At 29.4% G+C, this 16,269-nt stretch overlaps 3 non-coding genes across 3 annotated transcripts; all 3 read right to left on the bottom strand.

Annotated features, from left to right (window-relative positions):
• Positions 1–765: 765 nt before the first annotated feature.
• Positions 766–851, bottom strand: LOC124937178. Its single transcript, XR_007099288.1, has one exon. It is a non-coding gene; the product is annotated as a small nucleolar RNA snoR116 (small nucleolar RNA).
• A 20-nt stretch (positions 852–871) lies between these two features.
• LOC124937183 lies at positions 872–966 on the bottom strand. Its single transcript, XR_007099293.1, has one exon. It is a non-coding gene; the product is annotated as a small nucleolar RNA snoR117 (small nucleolar RNA).
• Positions 967–4,445: 3,479 nt separating this feature from the next.
• On the bottom strand, positions 4,446–4,605 carry LOC124937217. The gene has a single exon (XR_007099324.1). It is a non-coding gene; the product is annotated as a U1 spliceosomal RNA (small nuclear RNA).
• Positions 4,606–16,269: the final 11,664 nt, after the last annotated feature.

Genomic DNA, 16,269 nt, shown 5'->3' with positions numbered 1-16,269 from the left:
AAAAAAGAAAAAATACATATAATATTTTTATTTTTCAATTACTCAATTCATCTTATAAAATACCAAAATATTGTTGTTATTCAATCAACTAATAATTTATATAACTTATTTTTTCAAACAATTATTTTAAAATATTTAACCAAAAATCTTATATAACCCAAAATGAAATATCCCATAAAAAGATGAATAGCAATGTGAGAGTAATGATGAAGAAACATGGCTAACTTCAAGAAATGTTAAAGCCAACTAATTTTCAAACCATAAAAATGTTAAAATAATAATTCATTCAGACTTGACACTATTCCTATTCTTCCCAGCCCAAACTATAAAAACCCACAATCTCTACTCAAACAATCATCTTCTCCAAACAAAAACCCATCAATCATCTATCTGCCTCTCTCATTAACAAACCAAAAATGGCCAATTTCGCAGCCCAATTTCTAGTTGCCATGGCCACAGTGCTTGCATTTGTTTCCATGGTGGCTGCACAAGATGCCCCTGCACCAGCACCCCAAACTGGCGCCGGTTTCACCTCATCCATCTCCGCAGGAATCATCTCTTCATCTCTGGTTCTATCCGCCCTTGCCCTCCTTGTGAAATGAGACCTTCACCGGAAATGGGTTCTTTGTATTATTTAATTTCATCAATATGTATTGATTCTGAGTTGTAATATTTTTATTCCACATTAATAATAAAAAAACAATATAATTTTCCTTATCTCCATTATTAACAAAAGAATCATCAGAATTAAAAAATTATCAAAAAAGGCTCAGAGAGTTGTAAATTGTGAATCAACAAGCTCCTAAATGAAGCTTTCTTAGTTTGATGGTATACTCAAAACATCATGGCCTTCAATCGATCTAACAAAAACAGGCCTCAGTCGTTTAAAAGATAGATTATCATCGTCAAAGAAAACCCTAAAAAAGGTTATTCAGATGGTACGGACAATATCAAACATCACTGGCCTAACATCAAATTTCATATTCGCTTCACATGCAATTAAAAAATCTAAAAAAAAATGAAGAAGAGTTAGAGAGAGATGAAATCTAAGAACTGGGATAGGTTTCTTCTAAGGCGACTGTGAATTTAAACGTTGAATTAAGCTAGACGATGAGACAACAGAAACCCTAATTTAAGAAATGATGGTATTCTTGATCTATTGGGCATAAGCCATTTTATTTTTCTATGGATCCAGTTTCAATCTATTTTATTAATTTTATTTTTAGTTAGGCTAGTTTTTGTTTTCTTTAAATAATAAGTGTTTTTACTAATATATAATGACTAAGTTAATTTAAATAGTAGAATAATGTGTAAGACACTACAAAAATATATTTAATTAGGTATATATAAGAGCTTTTACAAGGGTTTATAAACCACTATTCAATCTATGAAAATCAAAATAAAACTAAATTTATATTTAAATTAAGTATTTTTTAAATGTGCCCATTACCTACAAATTTGTTATAAATATTCCTTATTACCTAAAATTTATTATATATATTAACTAATTATAGCATTGGCATATATATATTTTTTATATTTTTATGGGACACTATTTTATTATTTTTAATATATATATATATATTATTATTTTTAATATAAATTTTTTTATAACAGTAAAAAAATTAAAAATAACATATTAAAAATATTATTTTTAATATATGCAATATTCTAATTACCAATTAAATTTTTATCATTATATTTTAAATACAACTAAAACTAGGGATGGGTCTATACGGTATACCTTAATTTTTTATTCTTACATTGATTTCAGTATACTTTATTTTTGATATATCTTAATTTCGGTACGGTATTAATATTATATCTTTAATATCTAAAAAAAACATATTAACTATGAATAAATTAAAAATCATCCTTCAACACAAAATAATTTATGATACCCTCAAACTTAATAAAGTATTTAGTTTTATGCATTAATAATTTTTTTTATATAACTGTATATTTTGTTCGGATTATTTTTGCATGTTGTATTCATTTTTTCTTCTTTAACAAAAAAAAAAGTTATTTGCTTGGACTTTATTTACATTCTTTTGAATTATTTTTTCACTCAAGTGCTCGAGAATTCGAGAAATCAACTATTTTCAAATAGGCAAAAATTTAACTATTCTTTGCACTTTCCTATTTCAGGTATAAAATTATAACTTTATTGTTTATCCATAGTTTTATTATCCGTTTTCAAATTAGACTTTTTTTTTCTAAACTGACTTTGATAATGCGTAACTAAAGAGTTATATTCATATTATTCATCCTAATGTGTTGTATTAGTAATAATACAAATGGTTAAGATTTTTTCAGGCCATTTTATAACTTTAAGTTCAATTTATTCTATAACAACTATTAAATCCTCTAAACATCTCTATGCTAGTTATTGTGCGATGGATCCAAAAAGCTAGCTCAAAATGGAAACAATTTTTCAAAATATGTTGTATCCAATAAGAATAAGGTCTGATTGTTAACTTTGCCATTATCTACATTCTTCTTAATTAATTATAAACATGAATATAAAGTTATATTCTTTTGCTAGGCACTTGGATATAAATTATTGGTAGTAAGTTAGATTACCTAAGATTAACAAAAGAACTTGCAGAGGAAATACAAACCTGGTGGGAAATACTGTAATACATATGTAACTTTAAATTAGTATCCACCATAACTATAAAAAAAATAAGTTTGTTTTCTATGTAATGTATGAGACATATTCTCGTAAAAATGAACTCTAGTCCTGATTGCACTTATAACTATTTATGCAAAACTAAGTGTATCTGAATTGGATTGGATTCGTTTTCAATTACCAGAACGTTTGAAAATTAAATTCAGTGAAAGACATTCTTTTATATTTATATTTATATATATATATATATATATATATATTGAACCTGGATTATATTCAAAATTCATACGCAAAAGCATTAGTGTTCCAAATGGGTTAAGAAAAAAAAATGTTAATATCATTTCTTTGGTGACCGAGTCTCACTTCAATATATAATTAGAAAAGAAATAAAAAGTGGAAGCTTTAATTTAAGTTTTGAACTTATTTGTATTATAAATGACATTAATGTGCTAGACCATTATCATAACATGTATTTTTCGGGTAAAAAATGTATTTTTCAATTATGCAAAAGGATGAAATACAAAATAATGGAGACCGATAAATGTAATATACTCTTCAAGTCTATTTCTTATAGCTTCCTTTTGTCTTTGCTAGGGTAGGAAGACATTCTTTATGCTATGGTTCATACATCTAATGATGTTGAGATTCAATAATGTAGTTGAAGTTCTTTCACCTTTTAACTTTCTTATATGCTTCTTTCTATTATCTTCTTCAATGGATACAAATTTATCTTTTTAAGGTAATTTAACTGTCTGTAACACCAAACTAAAATTTAATTTTATCCCAAAATTGATTATACTGTATAATTATTAAAGAATATGTTGCATTTTCCAGTCCAGTTGGGGACAATAAAAAATTTGGTGAAATATATAAGTTTTTGAGGTTGTTGGACGGAGAAAATGAAAGAAGGAAGTGGATACATATTGTTATATTTTAGCGTTTCATTATCAATCAAACTCAGATAATTATTCAAAATAATGATTCTGATTATATGAAACAAAATTTCCATTAAAATTGATACCTTATTTGTAGAACTTATACTATTGGGATCAATAATTTTTACAGCGTTTTATTAAACCATCCAATTGAAAGTGTAAATTTCTTCCACAATATTGCAATTCTCTTTCAAAATACACACAAAAAAAATTAAAATATTTGTATTCAACCAAAATCAAATTCAATTCCTACTTATTAATCATTTTCAAACAAAAATCCTACTTATTATTTATTAATAGGTCTTATTAGGTGTACAATTAAAATATTAAAATTATTTTTGATTAATAAAGTATAGAAACTCATTTTAATTAGTTTATATAATAGATGTTATTGTCTTCAAAATTAAACCCATTGAATAAATAATTTATTGATAATTACCTCACATAATTTAATTGTTCTCTATTCCCTCATTAGCTAATAATAATAAAAAATCACAATTAAAAAGAATGAATGAAGAAGGTAATCATTTTGATTGGGTCAATCTTTTTTGAACTTATGATCCTATAGTTGCAAAAAGAACCACCATTAAGTAACAAATACTACATATTAAAGAATTAAAATTTCTAATGAGTTTCATAATTTATATTTCTAATGAAGTTTAAGTTATATTATTCCAGAATTGATAATTTTTATTGAACTTTAAACCTTCAATTAACTTTCTTTAAATGTAAAATAATAAATTGTTATGAAAATTATTGTGTTTAATTTAATATATAAATTGAACATAATTTAATTTGGAATTTAATTTGGTAAATAGATATAACTAATAAAATTTAGGAATAAAAAAAGAATAGGAACATTTAGAATTAGAGAATTGGTAGGGCCGCGCGAACGCAGGCCCCTCAGTAAGAAATTATGACGTAGATTCAACCGCAATGGGCTGATCTTAGATAAGCACCCTTTCTATGTGCAATGAAAGTCACTGACCTAGGCCATAGGCCTTCTTGATCGCCCAAAGACCCCGTCCAGGTAAGTAAGTAATTCGGTAGTCAGGCCCATCAATTTATATTAGAGTGAATTATGAACCAATTCTTTTATCTCCCGATGTGGGAACAAATACTCGTAATATTGCTTCTTGTTTCTCACACCGCCCTCATAAGATCAGAAGAATGGAGAAAAAGCTATGGCTTTGCTGCTGGTTCTTCATGGTGAGATGATAACAAGGTAAACAGTTATTTCATTTGTCTTCTCTTAAGAAGTAATCGGTGTTTGTTACAAAGGAATTTCAGTGATATTGATTTTAAGTTCAGTTTTTGGGTTTTCTCCTGAAAATGAAATTAAGGGTAGTTCTAATGTAAAAGTTCTTTGAATTTGCAGTCAACTAGATTGTTGTTGCATTTACTAATAAACTTAAAGTGGGATTGTTTGATGACGATTCTTATCGACTATCGATTCCCCCAAAATGATGAAACTTCGGGGAAAGCCTGAAGTGATTCAAAGTGAAGCTTAAGGTTTTGTGCAGCATTAGATTTTAGGAGGATCGGCTCAAAATAACAATGCATATGTCCTCTAGGGTAGCTCATTCTATAGAATCCAATGGTTCAAGTAACTCTACCTTTCAATGTTCATGGGATTTTTGAATGAGTGGAAATATGATGCAATTGTATGGTTTATGAATTTGTTTGATTTGTGAATATGTTTTTGCAGAATCTAAGTTGTTTAAATTACTTTCTTACTCTCAAATCCTAAATGAAATGGGAAAGGGATTTGAATGCCGAATGTAGTAGATATGCACCCTGAAACAGGTGATGTCTTTATTTGATAGAGACTGCAATTGTAATGAACTAAACCTAACTTTGGTTGAGAAACTATTCGACAAAGTATTCCTGCCATATATACTTTCATCCCAAAAGGAACCCTTTTCTTTGCCTGGAAGGTATAACCAATTTGAGAGGCTGTTCATTATCATAGAGAACATGAATTTCTTCAAATGTCCATAATGCAGCTGACTGTCACATATCTTTATCTTTGGACTCGTAAGAAATACTGAAAAGTTGAGAGTACCAAGGAACTTCAAATTTGCACTTTAACTCTGCGTGAATAGATTAAAGACTACTTGTCATAAACCATTTAACATTTTCTTTTAAATCTTCCAAAGATATTGTAGTGACCAAATTCTGCCTAGTTTTAGAAGTTTATACACTAAATTTAGTGTTAACGCTTTCTTGAAGAAAATTAGCATAGAAGGAACCCAACAATGGTGTTTTGGTGGGAAATGTGTGAAAACGTAACTTAGTGATCTAAAATTGTATCAGTTACCCATCTGAGTTAGAGCATCTTAAAAAACAATGGAGGTTTATTTGAAGAGATTTTATTGATAAAAGATTTTATTGAGATCAATTAAACTTTTTCTTATAGCATTTTTTTCATGTTGGTTGTAGAGCAGTGTGTAAACTTGCTTCATATATACGGTTGAGCAACTGTTAATTTTAAAATCTAAATAGTTACCAACATCTTTTAATTTTCAAGCCAAAATTTATTCAACCTATCTTTATAATAAAGCAAATATTGATGTCATACAACTTAAATAAAAGAATATGTTCTTACCAGTGAATTCGTTAAACTTTATTTGGAACAACAGTTCATTCATTTAGTCATTGTTTGAGAAAGTGATTTTTTAAAGTTTTTAAAAAAAAATCTTGTTTGATAATTTATTTTTAAAAATCAGTTTTCTGGATTAAAAATACCAAAATATCCTTATCGTGGTATGATAGAGATGTCTGGATGGTTGATTAATTTTTAACTAATGTCAATAGAAAACAAATAATAAATTAACTTCAACCTGAAAATAGAATTCTAAATGTGAAATTAACTCTAAAGTTTAGATTAAACTGGATTATAATCCTAGATTCTTTAACTTAACGATAAAAAGGAGTGGATATTCTCAACTTACTTAATGTCATGAATTATTTGCTTAACTTGTTTTTCAATTTTTATTTTTCAAAAAGTTAGATTATATCAATAATATTCTTTTGGGGATTAACTCGTTGTCCTATTTTTATTTTTCAAAAAATTAAAATATATCAATTCGGCACGCATCTCCCGCCTCCATTACACAAAATTGATTTGGGGTCTTCCATTGCTAATAGGCTTTTTCCTACCAAGAAAAAACTGAATAAACACATGTCAGATGTCAACCATAATTCTTCCATTTTTTTCCTCTATTTTGTTTGATGCTATCAATTTTCCGACGCTTCTATGCGGTTTTCCGACAAGAAAAGAAACTCTACTTTTTATCTAATTAGCTAGGGGTGGGAAAAAATATCGATATTAAAGGTTTATCGAAAATACCGTACCGCAATATATCGAAAATATCGATTTTTAAGGTATACCGAAAAAAAGTAAGGTATGATACCGATATCGAAATTATTGGTACGGTAAAGGTATGATATTTTTAAAATTTTGGTATATCGAGATATACCGAAATAGTATTTATAAGTTAAACTATATATATAATATTTATAAGGAAATAATTAAATAAATTTGATATTAATTTAAATATAGAAAAAAATTTTATGAATAATATTAAAATATAATTATACTGAAATATTATTCATTATATGCAATTTCTACCTTACCGATGAGATTGTTTTTTGTAAATTAATATATTTTTAGGTATTAAAGGTATAATATTGATACCGTACCGAAATTAAGGTAAGATAAGGTATGGATTTTTTGTATACCAAAATTAAGGTATATCGAAATCAAGATATACTGAAATCAAGGTAATGTAAATGTATGCATTTTTTGCATACCGAAATTTTAAGTAAGGTATAAGGTATGAATAAAATATTAAGGTATATCGTACCGACCCACCCTAATTTAACATAATATTTTTCAAGTTTTGTTGGTCATCAATAATATTCTTTAAACTTTATAAAATTTCATTAAATTTGATGCAAAATGCAAAACTATTGGTTTAAAATAATTAATTGGGTCAAAACTACTTCTCCTCCATCTAAGGAACATTATCTATTTATGTGATTAATTCACATACAAGATATGATTTATATATTTAATTTTTCACATAAATATTCTTCAATGAAATAAAATTAAATTATACTTATAAAAATATTCTTATAAACTTTAGATATTTTTATATTGAAAAATATATGTTGACTTAAATTTAAATGATCCATTCTTTATCCACTAACAACATTTCAAAAATAATTAAATTTAAATAAAATATTTTTATCTAAATAATATTTTATTTATAGTCATAATAGTGCAACTACATTAATTTGATTTGTACAACGCTTAAAAAAATAATAATATAGTTAAATTATTCAATTTAAGGTCACCCAATTATAATATATATATATTTAATTTTAATTTCAATGTGTCTGGAGGACCAAGTTAAGAGATATGGTTAATTTAAATATTTATGTGAGAGTAAATAAATACTTGAGTCGGGTCGTGGGTTGACTCGTGCATAAACTTAAAATTGTTAAATTAAAAATTAAATAAAAAATGTGATACACAAGTCTCAAACAATTGTCATCTAACAATATAAGTTCAACATTTTAATCAACTAAACTAATAATATTTTATATTCACATTTCTAAGCATTTACCTTTAACATTTTAACCAACCAACTAAGTTAATTCCATATATATAATTGTTGAAATTTTATAATATATATATATATATATATATATATATATATTTATATATATATATATGTATATATATATACTATTGAAAATTAAGTGACGGCTTTTCATAATGCCGACGTTAATACTTATTGGCTACCAAAACCGTTTCCCGTCTACGTTAAAGATTTGGACGTTAATTTTTTTTTAAAATTTTAATCACGGCAAAAATTTCTTAAAGCCGCGGTTAATAAATGATATTATTAACCACAGTTTTAGGATAAAGTCGTGGTTAATAAAATGATATTATTAACCACGACTTTAAGACCGTGGTTATTAAAATGATATTATTAACGTCGACTCTCCTCCTAACACCGACATTGATATTATTTGGTTTCGGGTTTTGGCTATTTTTTAAATTTTATAAAACTTGTTTCATAAATAAAAAAGATCATTCATAAGAACCATTCATAAATAAAAATCACCAAATTTTAAAAACCTCAAAGCATCTCAAATCATATTAGTACAAAAATCTGAAATATACGTCAATCATTACTGATCGGGGAGAGGATGAGACATCCTTGACATGATTGTCCTTATAGACTCTTATTGTGTGAACACTAGTGCGCGCATCTCTTCCATTTCACATGTATGTTGTGTATCCGTTGTTGCATGTTCCTGTTCCATCCGTTGTTGCATGTTCCTGTTCTCCTCCATGAGCATTTCTTATTGTTGACGTTAAGACACACATGAGCTGTTGATGCTCGAGGAAGAACTTCCCTGTTGATCGGGTCTAAAATGAGTTGAACGTATTTTCGATCACATCCCGGTCACCCTCCCGTGTCCCTGTGGTCTCAAAGAAGACTCAAGGATCTCAAGAGGAGGATTGATCGTTATTTATACATATAACCGATAGACCTAAAGTGTGAAAAAAGTAGGTAAATTGATTTTTTTACACAATCCATACATAAATAAAGTACAATGAAAACTTTAGTAGTAATCACTCTCTTATGGGAGATTTCAACCCAGTACTTATTTGGTTTCTTAAATCTCAGCTTCCTAGCCTTGGTGACATAAATTACATCAAATTTAAACAAGCTTACAAGCACAAGATGTTTATTATTAGTCTTTAGCTTATGAACAATAAAAACTAACAATTCCATTGAAGTTCATGTGGGGTATAAGCCTGCTGCAATGATCAAACATTCTTCACAAATAAAGGAGATCTAACTAATAAACCTGACGTAAACCACCTCCAAGTTTAACAATTTGATTAGTCATGTTGGTGAGGTCTAAAACAATATCTCCATGCATTTGAAAACATAATTTGAAGTGATTAATTTGTATGTAAAGAAAAGTTAATTTACAAAGTAATATCAATAATGTAAGAGGTGAAATTGGAACTCACAACAATTAATTTGATTAGTCATGTTTTCTTAGGTCTAAAACAATATCTCTAGACATCTGAAAACATAATTTGAAGTGATTAATTTGTGTGTAAAAAAAATTAATTTACAAAGTAATATCAAGAATATAAGAGGTGAATTGGAACTCACAACAAGATGATCAATTTGATTAGTCATGTTGGTGAGGTCTAAACAATATCTCCAGACATCTGAAAACATAATTTGAAGTGATTATTTTGTATGTAAAAAAAAGTTAATTTACAAAGTGATATCAAGAATATAAGAGGTGAAATTAGAACTCACAACAAGACGATCAATGAAGTTTGATTTAGAAATTGAAGGTTTAATCGGCTGAAAGAAGAGGCGGCGCGGCGGACAGAGGCGGCACCACAGATGGAGGAAGGAGGCGGTACGGGGAACGAACGATGGACGAAGGCTTGCGGCTGCGGCGAAGAATCGCGAGAGAGAACGCTTGTGGCTGCGGAGCAGAGAAAGATGAAGTTGATTCAATTTATGTAGGTTATCAACGTCAGCGTTAGTTATCGTATGTCAAATATTCATTTAATGAATATTAACCACGGTTTACCATAAAGCCGTGGTTAATATTATAGGTTATTAATCATGGTTAACCGTGATTAATATTCATTTAATGAATAATAATTTTCCAGTAGCTCTTGTTTATTAACCACGACTATACTAAAGCCATGGTTAATATTCATTTAATGAATATTAATCACAGTTTTACAATAAAGTCGTGGTTAATAGTCGTGGTTAATATTCATTTAATGAATAATAATTTTTTAATATCTCTTTTTTATTAACCACGGCTTTACTAAAATTGTGGTTAATATTCATTTAATGAATAATAATTTTCCAGTAACTCTTCTTATTAATCACAACTTTACTAAAACCGTTGTTATATAATATTAACCACGCCTTTATGGTAAAACCGATGTTACTATTAAAAACATTTATTTTTCAGTAGCTCTTCTTTATTAACCGCTTTACTAAAGCCGTGGTTAATATTCATTTAATAAATATTAATCACGTCTTTATAGGTTATTATTAACCACAACTTTACCCTAAAATTGTAGTTAATAATATTTATAAAAATTACGGAAAAAGGGCAGAGAAACCTGACTTTTAGCCACGACGTTCATGACCAAAATCATGTCTAATAATAATGGCGGGAGAATGACAGAAAAGTCAGAACATTTCTAATATGCTCTTGAGTAGCTCGATCAATGTTTGGCTCAAACTCGTCTTCATTGAGCTCTTGCTCGAGCTTTATATTTGTTGTTCGATTAACATAATTTCCTTGTATCCCGTAAGACTTCCATTCTCAAACCCTCTATCTTTCTACTTATTTCATTCTCAAACAACCAAATTCCATCTCTTTCTCTTCTCCTTTTATTCCCGTTTTTTCCTCATTCCATTCTTAACCGCCAAATTCATCTCTCTTTTCTCTTTCTATTTTTTAACTGTTAAATCTCTCTCTCTCCTCCTTTCTATATCTTTCATATTATTTATCCATCAAAATATTTTAAAACATATATTTTTTTGAATTCTACTATTAACCGAGCAACTTTTTCATTGCCTTCAACCCTTCACTATTTAATATATTGAATTTTGTAGAATTTGAAAATCACTAATATTATGTTTGAGATATTATTTAGTGGTGAAATATAATTTTAATTAATAAAATTTAACTTTCGAGTTTTCGAGTTCGAGTAGCTTAAATTGTAATCGAGCCAAGTTCGAGTATATATTTTGGTACTCGATCGAGTTCGAGTATTTATAATGTAATTCAAGTTGAGTTCGAGTAGTATGATACTCAGCTCAACTCAACTCGTTTACACCCCTAGGCTCGTGCACTATGAGTGTTTTGAATATTTTTATTAGACAAAATTAACCGGGTTAATTAATTTAAATATAAACTCAATCGTAAGTAAACGGGTATGCCAATTTTTTTTAAAAATTATTTTCTCTAATTTAATAAAATATATATATATATTTACAATATATATATATATATATATATATATATATATATATATATTTAAAAAATTAATGAAGGTGTATTAATTAAGAATGTAAAATATTTTCTTTCTAATTTTACTTAATATTATTTTTTAATAAATAATTATATATATATATAGATAAATAATTTTATTTTTATTAATTATTTTATATTTATATAATTATATATTAAAGGTATATAACAACTTATTTAAAAATTAATTCATAATATATTTATATAAAAATGAATTAATTTATTTAATTATTTGTTTCTCTTTATATTAAAAAATATGAGGTGAAAGTAGAAATTATTGAGTATGGAAAATATATTTTTTTAATATGAGTGTAATGATTTATTTTTAATTGTTAATGTTCATAATTCGAAACTTGCCAGGCAGTGATGTAATGATTAAATGTTCATAATTTATAATAAAAAAATCAATAGTTCGAATCTCACTAATTGCAAGTTTGAAATAATTATAAAATTTTATATGAAAGAGTGCAAAATGATCGAATGATAAATCAATTAGGGAACAAATGATATGTTGGTTGACCGAAGTAGGAAAGTCTATTATATAATAAGATGAGTGTGTACAAAATGTGCTCAAAATATTAATCTGATTGGTGTTGGTTGACTGAAGTAAGAAAGTCTATAATATGATTTTGATACACCTACATCAAAACGCATAAATCATTTCATCATCAAAATCCCAATAGTCAAAATAATTTAACCCAACAATTTCCCCTTTTTTGATGAAGAAATTGAAAACCTACAAAAATGTACCAAAATATGCATTCATCATATAAATAAACATCTATTTACATGAAAATATAACATACAAAATATCATATTCAGAAATACCCATATATGAGTATTTTTCAGAAGAACCACACAAAACATTGTTCAAAATAACCCAAATAAGTTCACAACAAAAGCATCATCAAGATATCAAAAAAATTTCATCTTAAATGAAGATAATTTCCATTCTAATCTTCTTCTTCTTCCTAGTCTTTTCACTGGAAATGATGATCTTCAACCTAGGATATCTCTAAGACTGCGGTTAGAGGATGATTGGAGATATATCTTTTCTTTTTCTTGAACTTGAGCGTCTTCACCCTTAGAACGTAATCGACAACCTTCTGGTTGTTTAGTATTTTGGAAGGAATGTGAAAGCTCTTACTGGGTTCATCCAGAAGAAAGCAAAGGAGAGAGTTAAGAGGACCATCAAAACCAAAAATAGTCTTTCGAGCACAGACCATTATGATAAGATTTCCGAAGAGGAAACTTGTCCAGTTGACAAGAACACCCCTGGTGATAGCCACCATCATCTGAAAAACCTTCGTATAGTACTTGTAAGAGGACTCTTTGGAGAGAAGAGATTTTGAGATGATATCACATAGAAGAGCAAACTCATCTTTTAAGAGATTTTTCTTTCCATGAATGTCCATTTGAGGAGAATCAGAAAAGACTTTCATCATTGTAAACATTATGTCAGATGGAGTGGTTTCAAACTCATCAATACCTACGTTTGGAAGCTGGAAAAACATACCAAATGATTTTTCGGTGATGCAGGTCATCTGGCCCATCACAACCCCAGCAACGACTTTATCCTGATAAAAGCTCGCTGTTTTGAAAAATTCACGGACCAACTATTCGTGATAGAGATGATGAGGGGTGAGGAACTTTCTCAGCCTAGAGGCTTTCAGAGATTCAAACATTTTGAGCATGCCCGGAGATTTCAGAGTGGATACGGATTTAAAATCCACTTGAATCAATTTTGGAAGGAAGAAAGACATTTCGATTTGATGAACAAAGGCTTAGACGATTCGAATTCTAGAAAGAGAGAGATGAACGAGGAAAAACTCTATCCTTAGAGTAAATTACTCATTAAATATCAAGGTCTAACGTGTAGAGATTATCTAATGATTACTCCTACCGTCAAGAACCCAAAAGTCTGTTCCCAATAAACGTATCATTTAATATTATCATAAAAATGAATAGTTAATACTAAATGTGCAAGCAAAAGTTGTCAGAAATATTAGTCATTCCTTATGTATTGATAGACACGTGTCTTTAATTCTTTTGAGGAATGACTGATTTGATCTTTGGCGGGAAAATGCACTTGAGAAGAAACAAGCAAAGGACAGTTGTCCAAATAGCCAGAGGATGAAAGGTCTAATTACACCAGTAGTTAGACGTTTATTCCCCTTTTCACATTTTCAACTTGCTTTTGAAAGTCAGTCTATTAGAGGTATACATCTAATTATGCAATAACATCACGTGCAACACGCGTGTCTAGTTAGACGTGAGCATCCTCTTGCTCATAACGTAAAAATGTCTAACGTCTATTAGACGTATCCGTCTAACCATGCAGGTTAATATAACCAAGACATTGATTCCAAAGAAGATTAAACTGCTGGAGTAGACGTACGTCTAAGTAGTTGTGTTTTTCAAACCCTGAATCCTTATGACGTATTAAGACCTCTGTCTTTCATGTCTGTTCAGATATATTTTGAGCAATACGTTCCCCCTCAATTTTTGCACGTAATCACATCAATCAAGATCAACAAGACCTAACATGTTTCTAAAATGAGAAAACTTAGCTTCTGGTAGAGGTTTTGTGAAAATGTCTGCATTTTGTTAATCTGTAGAAACATGTTCAAGACGAATCTGCTTCTGATTGACGTGTTCTCGGATGAAGTGATGCCTGATTTCAATATGCTTTGTCCGAGAATGCAGAACTGGATTGTAGGTGATTGCGATAGCACTCATGTTGTCACAGAAAATTGGTGATTCATCGGCCTCAATCCTATAGTCTCTGAGTTGTTGTTGAATCCACAGAACTTGAGAGCAACAACTCCCAACTGCAAGATACTCTACTTCAGCTGTAGACATGGTAACTGACGTCTGCTTCTTGCTGAACCATGAGATTAGACGATCACCAAGGAACTGGCAAGTTCCACTTGTATTTTTTCTATCAATTTTGCACCCTACACAATCTGCATCTGAGAAACTAGTTAAATTGAAACTGGAATCCTTCGGATACCACAGTCCCACATTTTGAGTTCCCTTTAAGTATTTAAGAATACGTTTAACAATAGTAAAGTGAGAGAGTTTAGGATCAGCCTGAAATCTTCCACAAACACCAACTGCAAATTGAATATCTGGCCTGGTAGTAGTTACATATAGCAAGGATCCGATGAGTCCTCTATATGTTGTTACATCGACACTTTGGCCACCTTCATCTTTATCCAGTTTACTCGAAGAGCTCATTGGAGTAGCTGATGCGGAACAGTTCTCCAAACCAAACTTCTTTAGCAGTTCTTTGATGTATTTGGCCTGGTTTATAAGAGTTCCATTTTCTAACTGACGGACTTGAAGCCCAGGGAAGAATGTTAATTCTCCCATCATGCTCATTTCAAATATGTCCTGCATCAGCTTAGCAAACTTCTCACACAGTTTGGGGTTAGTTGAACCAAAAATAATATCATCAACATATATATGTACAAGTAAGATGTGAGAATCTTTAGTGAATCTAAACAAGGTTTTATCCACAGTTCCAACAACAAAATCATGATCAAACAAGAATTCAGTTAATGTGTCATACCAAGCTCTAGGAGCTTGTTTTAGACCATACAATGCTTTGTCAAGCCTATAAACATGATTAGGAAAGACATGATTTACAAATCTGGGGGGTTTCTCAACATATACTTCTTCACTTAATTTCTCATTTAAAAATGCACTTTTTACATCCATTTGAAAAACTTTAAAATTATTAAATGATGCATATGCTAGGAAGATTCTAATTGCCTCTAGTCTTGCTACAGGAGCAAAAGACTCATCAAAATCAATACCTTCCTCTTGTCTGTATCCTTGAGCAACTAAACGAGCTTTGTTTTCTAATGACTAAGTCATCTTCACTAAGCTTGTTTCTAAAGACACATCTTGTCCCTATAACTGACTTATCAGTTAGTTTAGGAGTAAGATACCATACAGATTCCTCCAGCCCTTCGTTTGTTTACACCTACATAAATAAATATTTACAATCTTTTGGTACCCACCTTCAATTGGGTCCTCGGTCAATCAGTCCCTTAGGAATCCATATTTGAGTTATTCTGATGGATTTCCCATTTTGTGTTGTGATTAATGCATAAGATTTTTACTTAGTAGATGACTTCCTGCTAGCCATTGATCCATTAAATTTTGAAGAAGATTTTCTTTTAAAACTCCTTGACTTAGAGTCAGGTTTTAGATTGTCAGACTTATTAGCTGCTTCAAGCTTATTCTTAAGCCAGCTAACAGTCGGAGGAACATAAATTATTTCATTTTTGAAAGCTACTTCTTCATGAATATGATCAAATTCAATATCAGTCATACTTCCTTTGACAAAACTTATTGGCTTAAACTTGTCAGATGAGTTGGACTTTTTGCATGACAAGTTAGTGTCATTGCTATCAAATCCCAATCCGGATCTAGATTCAGCAGGTTTTAACTTGCTGATCTGATATTTGACAGCTTCTCCGAACCTTGTCCATGCACAAACAACATAGTTTAACCTTTTGTTTTCATATGAAAGAGTTTGAATCTGTTCTTTGAGCATCTCATTCTCAGATGAGATCTCTG

This window comes from Impatiens glandulifera, chromosome 4 (genome assembly GCF_907164915.1).
Source record: "Impatiens glandulifera chromosome 4, dImpGla2.1, whole genome shotgun sequence".
Taxonomy (NCBI): Eukaryota; Viridiplantae; Streptophyta; class Magnoliopsida; order Ericales; family Balsaminaceae; genus Impatiens; species Impatiens glandulifera.
Note: the sequence above shows the minus strand (reverse complement) of the source record. Positions and strands in the feature narration are given on the sequence as shown.